The sequence below is a fragment of the Lissotriton helveticus genome, chromosome 3_1 (genome assembly GCF_964261635.1).
Source record: "Lissotriton helveticus chromosome 3_1, aLisHel1.1, whole genome shotgun sequence".
In the NCBI taxonomy this organism is placed as follows: Eukaryota; Metazoa; Chordata; class Amphibia; order Caudata; family Salamandridae; genus Lissotriton; species Lissotriton helveticus.
This window is the reverse complement of record NC_136061.1, coordinates 680,068,891-680,081,892: the sequence shown is the minus strand read 5'-3', so window position 1 is coordinate 680,081,892 and position 13,002 is coordinate 680,068,891. Positions and strand designations below refer to the sequence as shown.

The 13,002-nt window shown below is 47.0% G+C and overlaps 1 protein-coding gene across 1 annotated transcript in view; it reads left to right on the top strand.

Annotated features, from left to right (window-relative positions):
• RORA (RAR related orphan receptor A) overlaps positions 1-13,002 on the top strand; it is a 246,692-nt gene that overhangs the window by 16,585 nt on the left and 217,105 nt on the right. The gene's annotated exons all lie outside the window — the stretch shown is intronic.

Genomic DNA, 13,002 nt, shown 5'->3' with positions numbered 1-13,002 from the left:
TATAGGAAACAGTAGCTACAGTAACTGATGCAGAATCTCTTAAATTTTATAGCGGAGCATGGAATATTGTATTGAAAGGAAGATCTGGGCTTTGTGGTGGGAGGGAAATCTTTTACCTGGTGACTCTGAGTGGTCCCTTTTTGATCCACACTGAGAAACTTGTTAAAAAAGGCACTGAATGTATGCAAAGGTGCACATACACAACCCCTGCTCTTGGATTTTCTCTGAGAGGTCAATTAATCACAACATTTTAAGACCTTTTCATTGTTTCTCGTGACAAAATAGGACTCTATTAAGAAGACCGTGATCTTGTTGAAGCAACCCTGGTTTTTAATGAAAAGTATTGAAACTTGTCTATCACTGTGTAAGAAGAAGTGTGCCTCTTCTGAATGCTAAGCACAGTTAAAGTCCGTCTTTGTGTATTGCTTGTAAGGACCAACCCCCTATCTACACCCTTCCTGAAGAGTTCTGAATTTAAGACTTCTAATTTCCTGTTACATCGAACACTACGTGTGTATGTTGCCTATGTTGTTTCATGTATCTAAGCCAGATGGTAATGCCCTCAGAACTACAGATGCTGATTAATATGTCTTTTTGGAATCGAATTTAGCTTCTGTTCATTCAATGTGGTTAATTGAGACATATATGCTTAGAAACCTCTTTCACTGTTTTTTCGTTGGTGGTGTGATTTTGCCCTACCAGAAATCCTAGTTAGATTTTAAACCACTGTTGAGTCTTGCAAAAGTTAGGGCACTATTCTCATATTAACTGCCCTCTAGACAGCCTCTGCTAGCCCACCCTAAATGAATGAAGAACAGCTGATGATTCCTTCATACCCTTTACAGAAACTGAAATGTCTTAGTTCTAAGGCTAAAAACCTGTGGAAGGAATATAGGTGGATTTGAATACACTCACCTGTATGTAGGGTGACAAGGCGTCCCGGATTTCACCAGCTGCCTGGGCAGATTTCGAGAAATTTAGCTCATGTCCCAGTTTTTGGAAAGGGTCGACTAAAAATGGGGGGAGGTATTTTTTTATGTTTTACAAAGCGGGCACAGTTAGCAGTTATTCCAAAAAAGCAATTTAATTCACAGGCAAGCTACTGGGTTTAAAAATAGCATCTTATGTATGTTCTTACTGCCTGTTTTGTAATTCTCTGCCGAGTAGCACTTCCATTCTGTGCGCTCACTTGACGGAAAATTATAGTCCTTCTTCTATTTTTGTGAAATGTCCTGTTTTTTTGCTTTAAAATTCTGGTCACCCTACCTGTATGCCAACTAGATTTGCTCATGTGATGAGGTACGGGTTTACAGACTGGACTCTAGAGGGTCCTCCCAAACCATGTGTACTTGAACATGTGTTTGTAGATCAGCTTTAGGACTCCAAGTTTAATCCTGCGCTTAACTGAAAGTAAGATTGGCCTCTTAAGGTGACTGAAATGACATCCTGTTGGTTGAGGTTAAACACCATCCTGTTGCGTTGTTGAGCACTTAAAGATTTGTTATATGGTGTCCACTGGGGATCACTTGGCAAGCATTGATTGTGTCAATCGTAGGATCTAGCCTGGCAGAGTCAACAGAAGGACTTTCAGATTAAATGCAAGGGTGGCTGCGTCTCAAGATACTGCGTTGAAAAGATGTGGTACCAATGCTCTAATTAGAAAATAATTTTCCACACAGATAGGAACCCCCAAAAGCAAATAATAGGCATAGGCTCCTGATAGAGAGGCATGTCTCTCTGACTGCTGCCCCTTGGTATTTAGAAACTAGCTAAGGCTAGTTACATACAAGCTAGGTAGCTGGGCTAGCATGCTGAGATGCTTTATACTGCAAACTTTACACTGCAAGTATTTCTTGAGTGAAACTCAATGGAGTTTCATCCAAATACATAGCACTTTTCTGCCACCAAGATCCAAGCGACGAACTGCTCTCTATCTGATTCATACGGTCCACTTGAAAGAGGCTGAATATGGATTTGCTTGTAGGCCAGAAACTGCGAATTAATGTATCGGCAGAAAAATGTCTTAATAGGCTAGAAGGTGGGAGCAACGGCCTTTGAAGGACTTCAAGCATCTGATCGTACAGGCACTTAGTATGTGAAGAAGCAAATTTCTCAAAATGTCGCCACATGGTGCCATCTGCATACCCAAGAAGAATTTAAGCTACCCCCTGTTTAGTCTGAATGCAGTTGCCAAAGGAGACTGGCTGTAAATTGTATTCCTGATATGCTTTCAATGGGTTTACAAGATCTAGCTAAAGTTCTTGCTTTCTGGGAAGTGGAGCATGACTTATGGGGAGGACTTTAAGAAAACATTAAATCATTTTTGATTCCTGGGGGCGGCCCGTAGGAGATTACGCTGTGTCAGTCAAAAAGGTCTTTATTTCGATTTACATCATAAAAGACATACAATACAAAACAGCACAAACCCTAGTAAAATTTCCCAATAAAATCCATAAATACAGAGCATAGTAAAAACAACAATAAAAAGTTATTAAATGTATATACAAAGACTATGACTGTAGGACACAATAGACATACAGAATTAAAAAATAAATTCATATTGAGAAGCAATCCTGCTAACCCGCCATCTGCAAGTGTACACAAAGTATTAAAAACTCAGGTACCGGATCCGGATTGACCAGGCCCAACTGACAAATTTAGATACACAAATTACAATAAGACTTGAGGTGTCAGATTTCAAAATTCTACTTGCAGCCTCTGCGGATCTGGTGCCCAGTGAGCGGCATGCGGGCCTCAACCACACTCGTCTAGGATGTGAGTACAATGGGCAGCAAAAGAGGAAATGGTCCACTGTTTCTACCTCCTCCACACAATAGGGACATTTATCGGAGCCAGAAGGATTCCAAGAGCATGTTAATCCTCCGAGCGGGAGGGAACCTACTCTTAACTGATGGAAAGGTTTACGATCTATTGGTTTTGTTATAATGTCCCAATATTCCTCGTAATGGGGAGTATCCTTAATAACAAGGAATAAGGATGTCATAGAACTTCCCTGTACAGACGCCAGTCTCTTTCCTTTAATCCTACTCCAATAAATTTCCTTAAAAAGCTTCTTGGAAGGGAAAACGGTAGTTACTGGGTCAGCCCACAGGGACCCCAGCCCCATATCCATCAGGGAGGCCTTTATTCCTGATAACCAGGGAATCCTGGATGAGCCCCAAAGCCCTTTTACTTCCAAAAGGGCCGCAGCGTACATAGACAATTCCGGTGTCGTCCACAGGCGCCGCCAAAACGCCAGTGGCCTGTACCGAATTACGCCCTCAACGGGGTTACATCCAAGGTCATATAAAAGGGGGAAGCGAGGTGTTGAATGGGGTAGCCCTATTGCCGATCTTAGAAATGTATTCTGTGCGACCTTAAGTTGGGACGTGTCGCTAAAGCCCCACAGTTCGGCTCCATACATAATGGCCGGTAGTATTTTAGAACCATACATTTTTAACAAGGGGGCCAGTGGTTTAGTTATGGAGTTCCTTGTGCTCCTTCAACAGAGCACAGGCAAGTTGGGCATGCTTAAGGGTGAGGAGGTCTATCTGCGGTTTACAGCTTAGGTTTTCGCTAAAGGTGACCCCTAGATATGTAAAAACAGCTGTCTGATCAAGGATGACCCCATTCATTTTAACCCTAGCTTTGACTGGTCTTGGGCCACGAAGGACCATAAATTTGGTCTTCCCTACATTGACTTCCAGCTCATGTTCGCGGCAGAACAGCTCAAAGCAAGACAGTGCAAGCTGTAACCCCTGTCTCGTCTTAGAAGTTAAGAGCGTATCGTCCGCGAACATGAGCAGTGGGATTTTCTTGCCAGCTAGGGAGGGAACGTCAGTCGGGTGATTAGAAAAGTAATTCGTAACCCCATTAATAAACAGGGAAAACAGGGTGGGGGCTAACACACATCCTTGTCTGACACCTTTAGAAACCTCAAACCTATCTGTCACCTCCCCAGGTTTGCCCCAAAAAACTTTTGCAAGCGTGTGTTAGTGCATATTAATAAGGAAAGCTACCAGCTCTTTGGGCATACCCATCCCCAATAACACTTCCCTTAACTTGATCCTAGGTACAAGATCAAAAGCGGACCTGAGGTCCACGAAGGCCGCAAAGAGCATGCCACCACCTAGCAGAACCTCATTCCAGTATAAGAGCATGACCCTAAATGCTTGGTCTAGGGTACCAATGTTTGACCGAAAACCTGCCTGGTGGGGTGTTAATACATCAAAATCGCCCATCAAATCATGTATACGGCCCAAAAGAAGATGGGCCACAATCTTTTGTACCGCGTCTATAAGGCTGATAGGACGATAGTTGGCCGGGGCAGAGCAATCGCCCTTCTTGTAGATGGGCAATATCTCAGCCCCAAGCCAAGAATCGGGAACCAAAGCTCCACTAGCAAGGGCGTTAGCTAGCATTGTCAGATATGGGACCCATAGATCTTGCTCATGTTTGAATAAATCTGCAGGGATACTGTCAGGCCCTGGAGCTTTACCACTTGGAATGCCCTTTAGGATCGCCTTCACCTCACTGGGGACAAAAACCAGGGATTCCTCACACATGTGGGTCTGCGTCGCTATTAGAGGACCACACTGCAGTTTAAACTGGTTTTCAAAATACGAGACCAATGCCTGTGGTTCCACATAGTTTGTGGGAACCATATCTTGTGTGCGGTTACCCCATTTGAGGAGGTGACAAAATTGCGTCATATTTCGCCCCTCACAAGCCTGAAGTAACCCCCTCCAACGGTCCTCGTCCCAATTCTTTTTGGTAGATAATTGGGCTAGTTTATAGGTAGCCCTACATCTTCGAATGTCGTCTGGCAGTCTTTTTTTTTTTTTTTTTTTTTTTTTAAAACCTTTATTGTACAAAGAAAGCTCACAAATACGGGCCTACAACCCACGAGGGCTGGCCACCACATGGTAGACAACGTAGTAAATGAAAAACAAATTTTCAACAGGATATGTCACCAGGAGCACAGGAGAAACAATAGGAGCATCGAGCAATCAGCAAGAACAGGACAATAAAAGGTTAATTTTCTAATGCGGGGTGGGGAAACAGAGGAATCATGGGCCGTGCAAAAAACAACCAGGGAGGGGCCGCGGCAAGCCGCCATCTTACGGTCACAGAATGACAAAAGAGGCCATACCAACATAGCTATCGAAGAGTATAAACGTAATCGGAATATAAAGAAACGACAATGGCATCAATCAAACCGAACCTACCCGTCGCCGCCCCCACCCAAAATGAGGAGACATGATCAAAAAGGCCCACATAATAAAAGACAATACGATACGCATCCCAACAAAATAAAAGGACCCCCATAAAGGAGGAAAAAGGGGAGAGGGAAAAAGGGAACGAAAGAAGGGACTCCCACCAAACCACGCACCCCCAGGAGTGAAAGCAGGATAATAGAGTCCGGCAAGCGACATAGCAAAAATCGATACCGAATTACCCAGCGAGCTACAATCAGATACATACCGGAATACGAAAGTCACAGAAACTCCCCAGGGGGATACAGGAGGAGACGGAGTCCCGGAAAAAGTGAACACACAAGAGCCATAGAACAAAAAAGAGAGGAAATAAGGGAGGAAAAAGACCCCCCAATACGGACAGACCCCCCCCAACCCACCCCTAAAGCCCACCCTGCACCCCTGCAGAAGGCTACGGCCTACCCCCCCGCAGCGTGCCTGTCGCCCTAATTAGAACCCGAAATATAGCGGAGCAAAGTTAAGTCGGAAACAAAGACAAAAATGGGAAGGGAAGAGAAGGAAACGAGGGATGGGAAACACACACAGACATACACGGGGGAGGGCCGGGAGACAGGAGTAAACGCACCCAGCCACCCGCCTGAGTCGAGGAGCCAAGTCCCCGGGAAGCCAAAGAACATCGGGTTAGAGTCCAGGGGCACCAGTCAATCACACAGAACCATACCGGGACAGGTTGACCATCCAAACCAGTGCAAGACTACCGCACACAGATGCCAATATACATTAGCCCTGTCCTTGTTTGTCCAAAGTGGAAACGGTCCGATCCAGCGAGGACCAGGTTACGAAGAACAGGAGACAGACAGCAGGAAGATCCAACGGCAGTCCGGAAAAGGCACGTAAAGTGGAACACGGACGATCCAGGAAAGTCACGAAGTGTAGCAAACGATGCAGGCACAAGTCCAAGGATATGTCCAGAAGAACCGACCCATCTGGGCCAGCACAGGAGACATCGCCGGGCAGCAGCGACCGAAAAGAAGCGGGAGAGTCATGAAGGCCAGGCCAAGTAAAATCCAGCTCCCGGGCCCGAGAGAACGAAGGTAGCGCAGGAGGAGGAGGCGCCATCAAGTTCCGTACAGCAGCAGACGCGGTCGGAGCCGGGGCCAATTCCGCCAGGATAATTCCAGCCGCACCCCGCGGCGGCACAATCACGTCTGGCCGTGGGGGCTCAGGAGGCCCGCCGTGAGGAACCATCTCCGAAGCTAGGATAGGCGCGGTCACACAGAGCCGCCAGGAGAGCAGGGTGTCCAGTAACTCCTTAAGTGTAGGAAAACATTCACAGTATCGGGCACCCGGGCCATGCGGCGGGCCCCCAGCGCTCGCCCAGGCCCGGTCAAGACACTCGGGGTCGGCCGCCATTTTGAGAGTCCGACAAGGCAGCGCGGCTGTAAATCTCCGCCGAGGCGGCAGTAAGGCAAACAAAGACCCGCTGACCGGCAACATAGCACCCCGGGCAGGAAGGGGGGCCACCAGAAGTAAGGGATTCGCCGGCCACCCAACGCCGCCGGTCCCGTTCTCCGAGTCCGGGCGGCAAAATCAAAATGGCCGGACCGGAGAACAAAGGGAGAGCAAGCAGGACACACGAGGAGCTTCGACCACGGAAGGCAGCGCCTCCACCATAGGCCTCCTCCCCACAGGAATCGGCCAGGAAGGACCTCCGGCCCACACGAACAACGGCCCTCCGACCACCTCCTCCGCGCCCCGGAGGGCAGATCCGCAGGCTCCGTCTGGCCCGGGAGCCGGCAAGAAGATCCAGGCCAGTCCGCCTCCGACACCCCAGCACAATCGGGGGCACTGCACCGGATCTACAGCAGCCAGGATAACCGGAACAAGAGGTAAGTGCCTGCAAAGCGTCGTAGCACCACCACTCAGCAAACAGGGCTTCCCGGGGCAGGATTACAGCAGGATAAATGTGAAAACCCAGGCGGGCGAACGGAGCCGAGCTAAAGCGCGGCCATCTCGGTCGCGAGCTAGGCTCCTCCCCCCCAGTCTTAATTTAAAGGCTATAAGCAGAGCTCTTTGAGACTGTCTACAGCCATTTTTCATACCAGGAGCAGGGTCTCAACACTTTGTTTTTAGTGTTCGGGGGTAGCCTCCTAACAAAAAAAGATTTTAGTTCAGAAAATAACCCATTATGGATTCCAGGGAAGTTTTCATTAATCTCTGCCTGCGACTCAAAGCTATTTAGTTTAACCACCGTGGTAGTGAGCAGATGCCTTATCATGGACAGAGATCCCTCATTCATTGCAATTTTCAACCAACGTACCCTTCTCTCATCATTAGTGAGAGTTACCATACCCTGAACACTGGGGGCAACAACCAAGTCAGTATCAATAAAGCTGTTATCAGTCAGAGATAGGACTAGTGGATTATGGTCACTTTCGGGTCTACACGTGACCACCATGTCGGCAATGACTGACCACATCTCCAGGTTAGCTAGTATGTAATCAATACGAGACTCAGATCTACCGTTGTCAAAGGTCACTGCCCCTGCCCTATCTGACTTAGTTCTGCCCTTAACAGCCCGCAAGCCCTTATCTAGACACAGACCCTTCATAAACATAGCCGCATGCGTCCATTTTTTTATGGGCGCCAGCTCCAGCTGGGGAATACCCCATGAAGAATCTTCTGCCTCTGTAAGCTTTCCATCGACCAAACCAAGTGGCTCAAAACAGGTGTTGAAGTCCCCGGCCACAACCCTATTTATTTTTTTAGAGACAGTACAAAGAAATTCCTCTAATAAAAGGGCTGTTGGAGAACATCTCCCACCTGGAAGCCCCCTAAGATATATATTAATGAAAATAATATTGAGACCCTTAGTGGAGCTAATCCTTATTGCCATGATGTCCGGACTGTCAAACGGGATCTCCACCACAGAGACTCCCACGGGAAACATCCTTTACAACGAAACTTTTACAACGCAGTGCTTTTACAACGCAGGTTTTAGAATGAAAACCATTACAACGCATTGCGCTGGGGGCGCTCTAGGATAGGGAATAGATTTAATTTATTATCCAACACCTTCCCTAGTGTCCACGGGGACTGGAGTTGGAATAGTAAATTAAACTATTCACTATCCAGCACCCCAAAGCGCTATGCGTTGTAAAGGTTTGCGTTGTAAAAACTGCGTTGTAACAGCATGCGTGGTAAAAGCTTGCGTTGTAACGTCATACATCCGACTCCCATACATTGACGTACCCATATCGACAGACCACCCACCGGTCTTCCCCTACTACCCTTGGCTGCTGGTTTTGAAAAATTCAGATAGCCAGAGAGGAAGAGAGGGGCAATTGCCCAAGTTTCCTGAAAGCACCAGATATCAGACTCATCGATAAAACTAGCCTAATCCGGAACATGTAGTTTAGTCTCCAAACCCGCAATGTTCCATGAAGAAACCTTCACTAGGGGGACAACAGGACTAGGAGTCACCTCCGGACAACCCCCGTCTGGCGAGGAACAAAATCCCCCGTAACAGCGATCTTCTTAGACGCTGTGTCAAAAACACGTACCACTGTCTCCGGGTGCACCGATGTATGATTTCCAACACATCAAACACACTAAAACAGGCCAGCTTAACACACTGGGAAAAAAGCAATTTCTAAAGTCAAATCAGACTTCTTGTAATCGATATGGGTGGGGCTTGACTTTGCCCAAGCATCTAGGTCCATCTGCCACGCAGTGCCCAAGTACTGGCTTTTATGAGAATATAGACCGAGTCCCTTATTAATGCACCTGTGATGTGAAGCAATGTACAGTCACCGGGGCCTGCGTGAAGGGTCACGTGTCGCTGACAGTCAGTGATACCAGGCAGGAACTGCAGAGGCAGTTTGTGATTTGTTTCCACAATGTTGCAGAAGGTTATGGAATCCAGGGCTGTATTTCTTTAACACTACCAGCTGTAGGTGTCCCAAAAGAGGAGTGGCCTCTGACTGAAGCACAAGGTTTGTAAGATAAAACCCAGCCTTTTTTGCGCAAGCCAATGGCTCTAGAAATTCTGGCCTTTTCGTCCCTTCTATTTTTATTTTTTTTGTTACTTCCTACTTGTCCCGCTGCCCAGGACTGACAAGGAACACGTGCTATGCATGCGCAGAGGGCCTGCCAAGGAAGGAGTGAGCTGAGCTGAGCCAGTAAGGAAGTCTCGGGAAAGCAGAAACAGGTGCACGCTGGAATCTGCTCCGAATGCCACATAAAGCCAGGAAACCTCGGCCTGTGGATTCCACATGCTCTGTGCGGCATAAAAGAACCCTTTCCAGTGACCGTCCTTGCCCTGCTCGCCCTCCAGTTTGTGCCCCAACAGATGCCGCAGAGGAGGTTACCCCGCACTGACTTTTACTGCAGACCTTGTGTTGTGGCTTCACTGGTCCCAAACAAAGGCCGAGAATGTTCTCATCTGAAGTCTGCGTCACATGAGTCTTGGCAGTGTCAGGCAGATTTTTCTGTGAAAGAAGTTCCACAATGTTGCACTCGTTCTGCTCTGTTTGGGGTCCTATGTACAGTGGTGGCTGCTGATCTTTGAAAGTAATGGGGTGTAGTACTGGTCACAAGTTCACCCCATTTTTTTCAAAATGTGCCTCATTCATACTCACTCACTTTCACATTCCTAATATGCTTTCACTCACTCTAACTCACTTTCTCTCACTCACTCTCGCTCAGAGTCACTCCCACTCCCTCACACACAAACATACTATTACTCATTGATTCTCGTTTTCACTTACACCTTTACACATACTCACCCTTTCTCACTCACTTACTCTGGGCCTTTGTGCAACTGCACCTGCTGCACTACTGACTCACTTCCACTCCCTCTCACAATCTCCAATTACTCATGCCTTCTAACACAGTCACAGTCTTCCACTCACTCTCTCGTACTCATTTTAACCTATTCATACACACCCACCCACCATCTCTGATTCTTCCTCACTTTCCCTCGCATTGACACACACATACAAACGCACTTTCACTCAGACCCATCTACTTTGTCATTCACAAACACATACATACATAAATAGAGAGATGCAATACTTTTTTTTTAACTTAACCTCACTGCCTTTGCAGCAAATCAGGAATCTGGTACTGGACATTGGAACCAGCAAGCCATGATTCCCAATGTCGGCCAACCAGAGCAGCAAGGGCAGCTTTGAAAAGGGAAAGACCCACCTTAGTCCATCTGCCAGCTTCTTGATAGGACTGGAGCACAGCCCCACGAGAAGCTGGCACAGCTGTGGATCCTGCTGCTCTGTGTGGCTTCTCATTGGCCTCAGGGATGCACTGATGTGCACCCTCACAGACACATTTTAGCAGATATACTGTGCTGCTTGCGACATGCGCAGTATGTCTGCTAAATAAAATGGATTGTGCCTGTATCAGGGGACTGTAGTTGAACTACGTCTCTCAGACATGGACAATGCAGACATCCGCCTACAGAGTGTTGTGTTTTAACAGCACTGTAACTGGATGTTGCTTCAGCCCTCTCAGCCTCCTCCTCCTGTCAGGGGTGTGGAGACGAAGCTGAGAGGGCTGTCCTGCGCACTGGCGGCAGCCTTCATGAAAACACGAAAGTTGTGTTTTCATGGACACTGCCAAATTAAACAATGAGCAGTGCCAAGACTCAACGAGGCAAGGTGCTGAATGAGGGGTAAATTATGATTTTGTTTTTTAAAGAACACTTACCTGCAGGCCGGCTGCAGCCTCTGGATCCCTTTCGGCTCCTCGGTCGACAGCAAGAACCAGAAATCACACAGGCACCCAAACCCCCCTTACCAATAACGACGCTGCCTTACAGAAGCATTGCAGCATTGTGATTGGTTCGGTGCTCAGACAGGGACTGGCAGGCCATTCATGTTCACCAACCAGGCTGTGCATTACAGTCGGTGGAGAACATACAAAGTGCGCATGACTGTTTGGCCGGCCCAAGATGGCCGGCCAAACCGTAATGTGCACTTTAGAGTGTGCTCACCAGTCCTCCCCTAGCCCGTGCTCTGGCCTGGCCAGCCCAGCCCTTCACCTAAGCAGGAATGGAAAACTAACATGATATTAACATTGGCTTTTATAATTTTAGATTTCCTTTATAAACTGCTCGCAGGAGGAGCCGCCGCTGATCCGAATACAACCCTCAAGCCTCTCCATGCTCAGGAGCAATAGTAAGTGAGAGCCGGACTCCAGTTGTGGGCTCAAATCAAGACATAGCTATTTAATAGTAATAAAAAAATCAAAGAATGGTAAGGCAGTCACCCACACACAATGAAACAAAGGCATTACACACAACTCCATAGCTTGTGACAATTTTGCAATATTGCAACAATATACATACTGATGCATTCAGCGGTTATTCATTAGTTATAAAACTGCTCAAAGATTCATGATCCAAATTCTCCACTTTAAAATGCATAGCAGACAAAACAATTCCCAATTGGCATCGCTCAGAGGGCCATGACATAACTCTAGAAATGTACATCCCCTACCCAAAGGGTCAGTGACAAATAACGCCATCAACATTTATACATGCTCCACACTTTAATTAGGTAAGTGATGGAATAAATGAAATATGATTAATAAGGAAAAGCACTCAACATAAGTGTAGTGTGACACACCATCCCAGCCAGTTCATCAGTGACCTGTCCACCCACCCAAAAAAGCTCCACCAACAACAAACCACAGACAACTCCAGAAGCAGGGCTAGAAGTCAAGATCCACCAGAAGGTTAGGATTCTGCCCCCAGCCAGCCCCATGTGTCGAGAATTACTATCCCATGCAGGGGCCAAACGATTAAAGTGGTAAAATGTCTTGGTAGCCTGATAACATTCTCTGAAAATTACTGCTGCATAAGGTGAGTGTGGGTAGGTGTTTTATTACCCGGCCCCAGGCTCCGAAGTTGAGATGAATGGAAAAAACAATAGGTAGCCAGGACAAAACACAATAGGGGGTTCCCTCAACCCCCATAGTTTACAAGCCCTCAAGGAGCCATAAACTGCACCTGTAGATGGGGTGCACAAACTTGACTTGCCCCATAAAGCTGGCTGGGACAGCCAGGTAATGTTCTGCACCTCCACCTAAGACTAATCGAGGCAGGCCTGTCATGGAGCGACTCAAGGTAAACATTCGCTATTTCCGGGTTCGCCACCTCATGATGTAGGTGATATGTTTTCAGAGTAATAAATGCCCCTCAAAAAGAAACCGCGACCAGATGAGTGTAGCTTGGCCTTTACAGAGACCACAAAGTCTTACTCATAGCGAGTGAAACTCACACATTTTGAGGATGTGCAAAATGCCACACCTACTGAGACCTCCAAATGCACTTCAGTTTGAGAAGAGCTGCTCGTGGGAGTCATAGAGCTTCAAGAAGTGACCTCATCACAGGCGTAGCGCTCCTCAGCATCACTTCAGCTGATTGGAAGTAATGCTGCTACTCCTTCCCTGTAAACTATGTGGCGACTTTTGTGAGGCTTTTGTGTTATTTCGTTAAATTTCAATTTATTTTTTAATAGTTTCAATTATGTCACTTCTTGCTAATAGGTATGCACGCCTAAGAATATTCGAAATTTGAGAGCTCTGCCTTCACCGAAGCAGAAGTGGAGCACAAATGAAGAGAGATCCCTGAACGACCTTTTCACAGATTCCCAATTTGCCTGTGATGGCTTTTACAGGAGAAACTGCGTCGGTGCAGCGAGCAGTGCTTCAAGCTGTTGATCTGTTACAAGCCTGCACTTTACAGTCCAAATAAGTTTAAAAATCC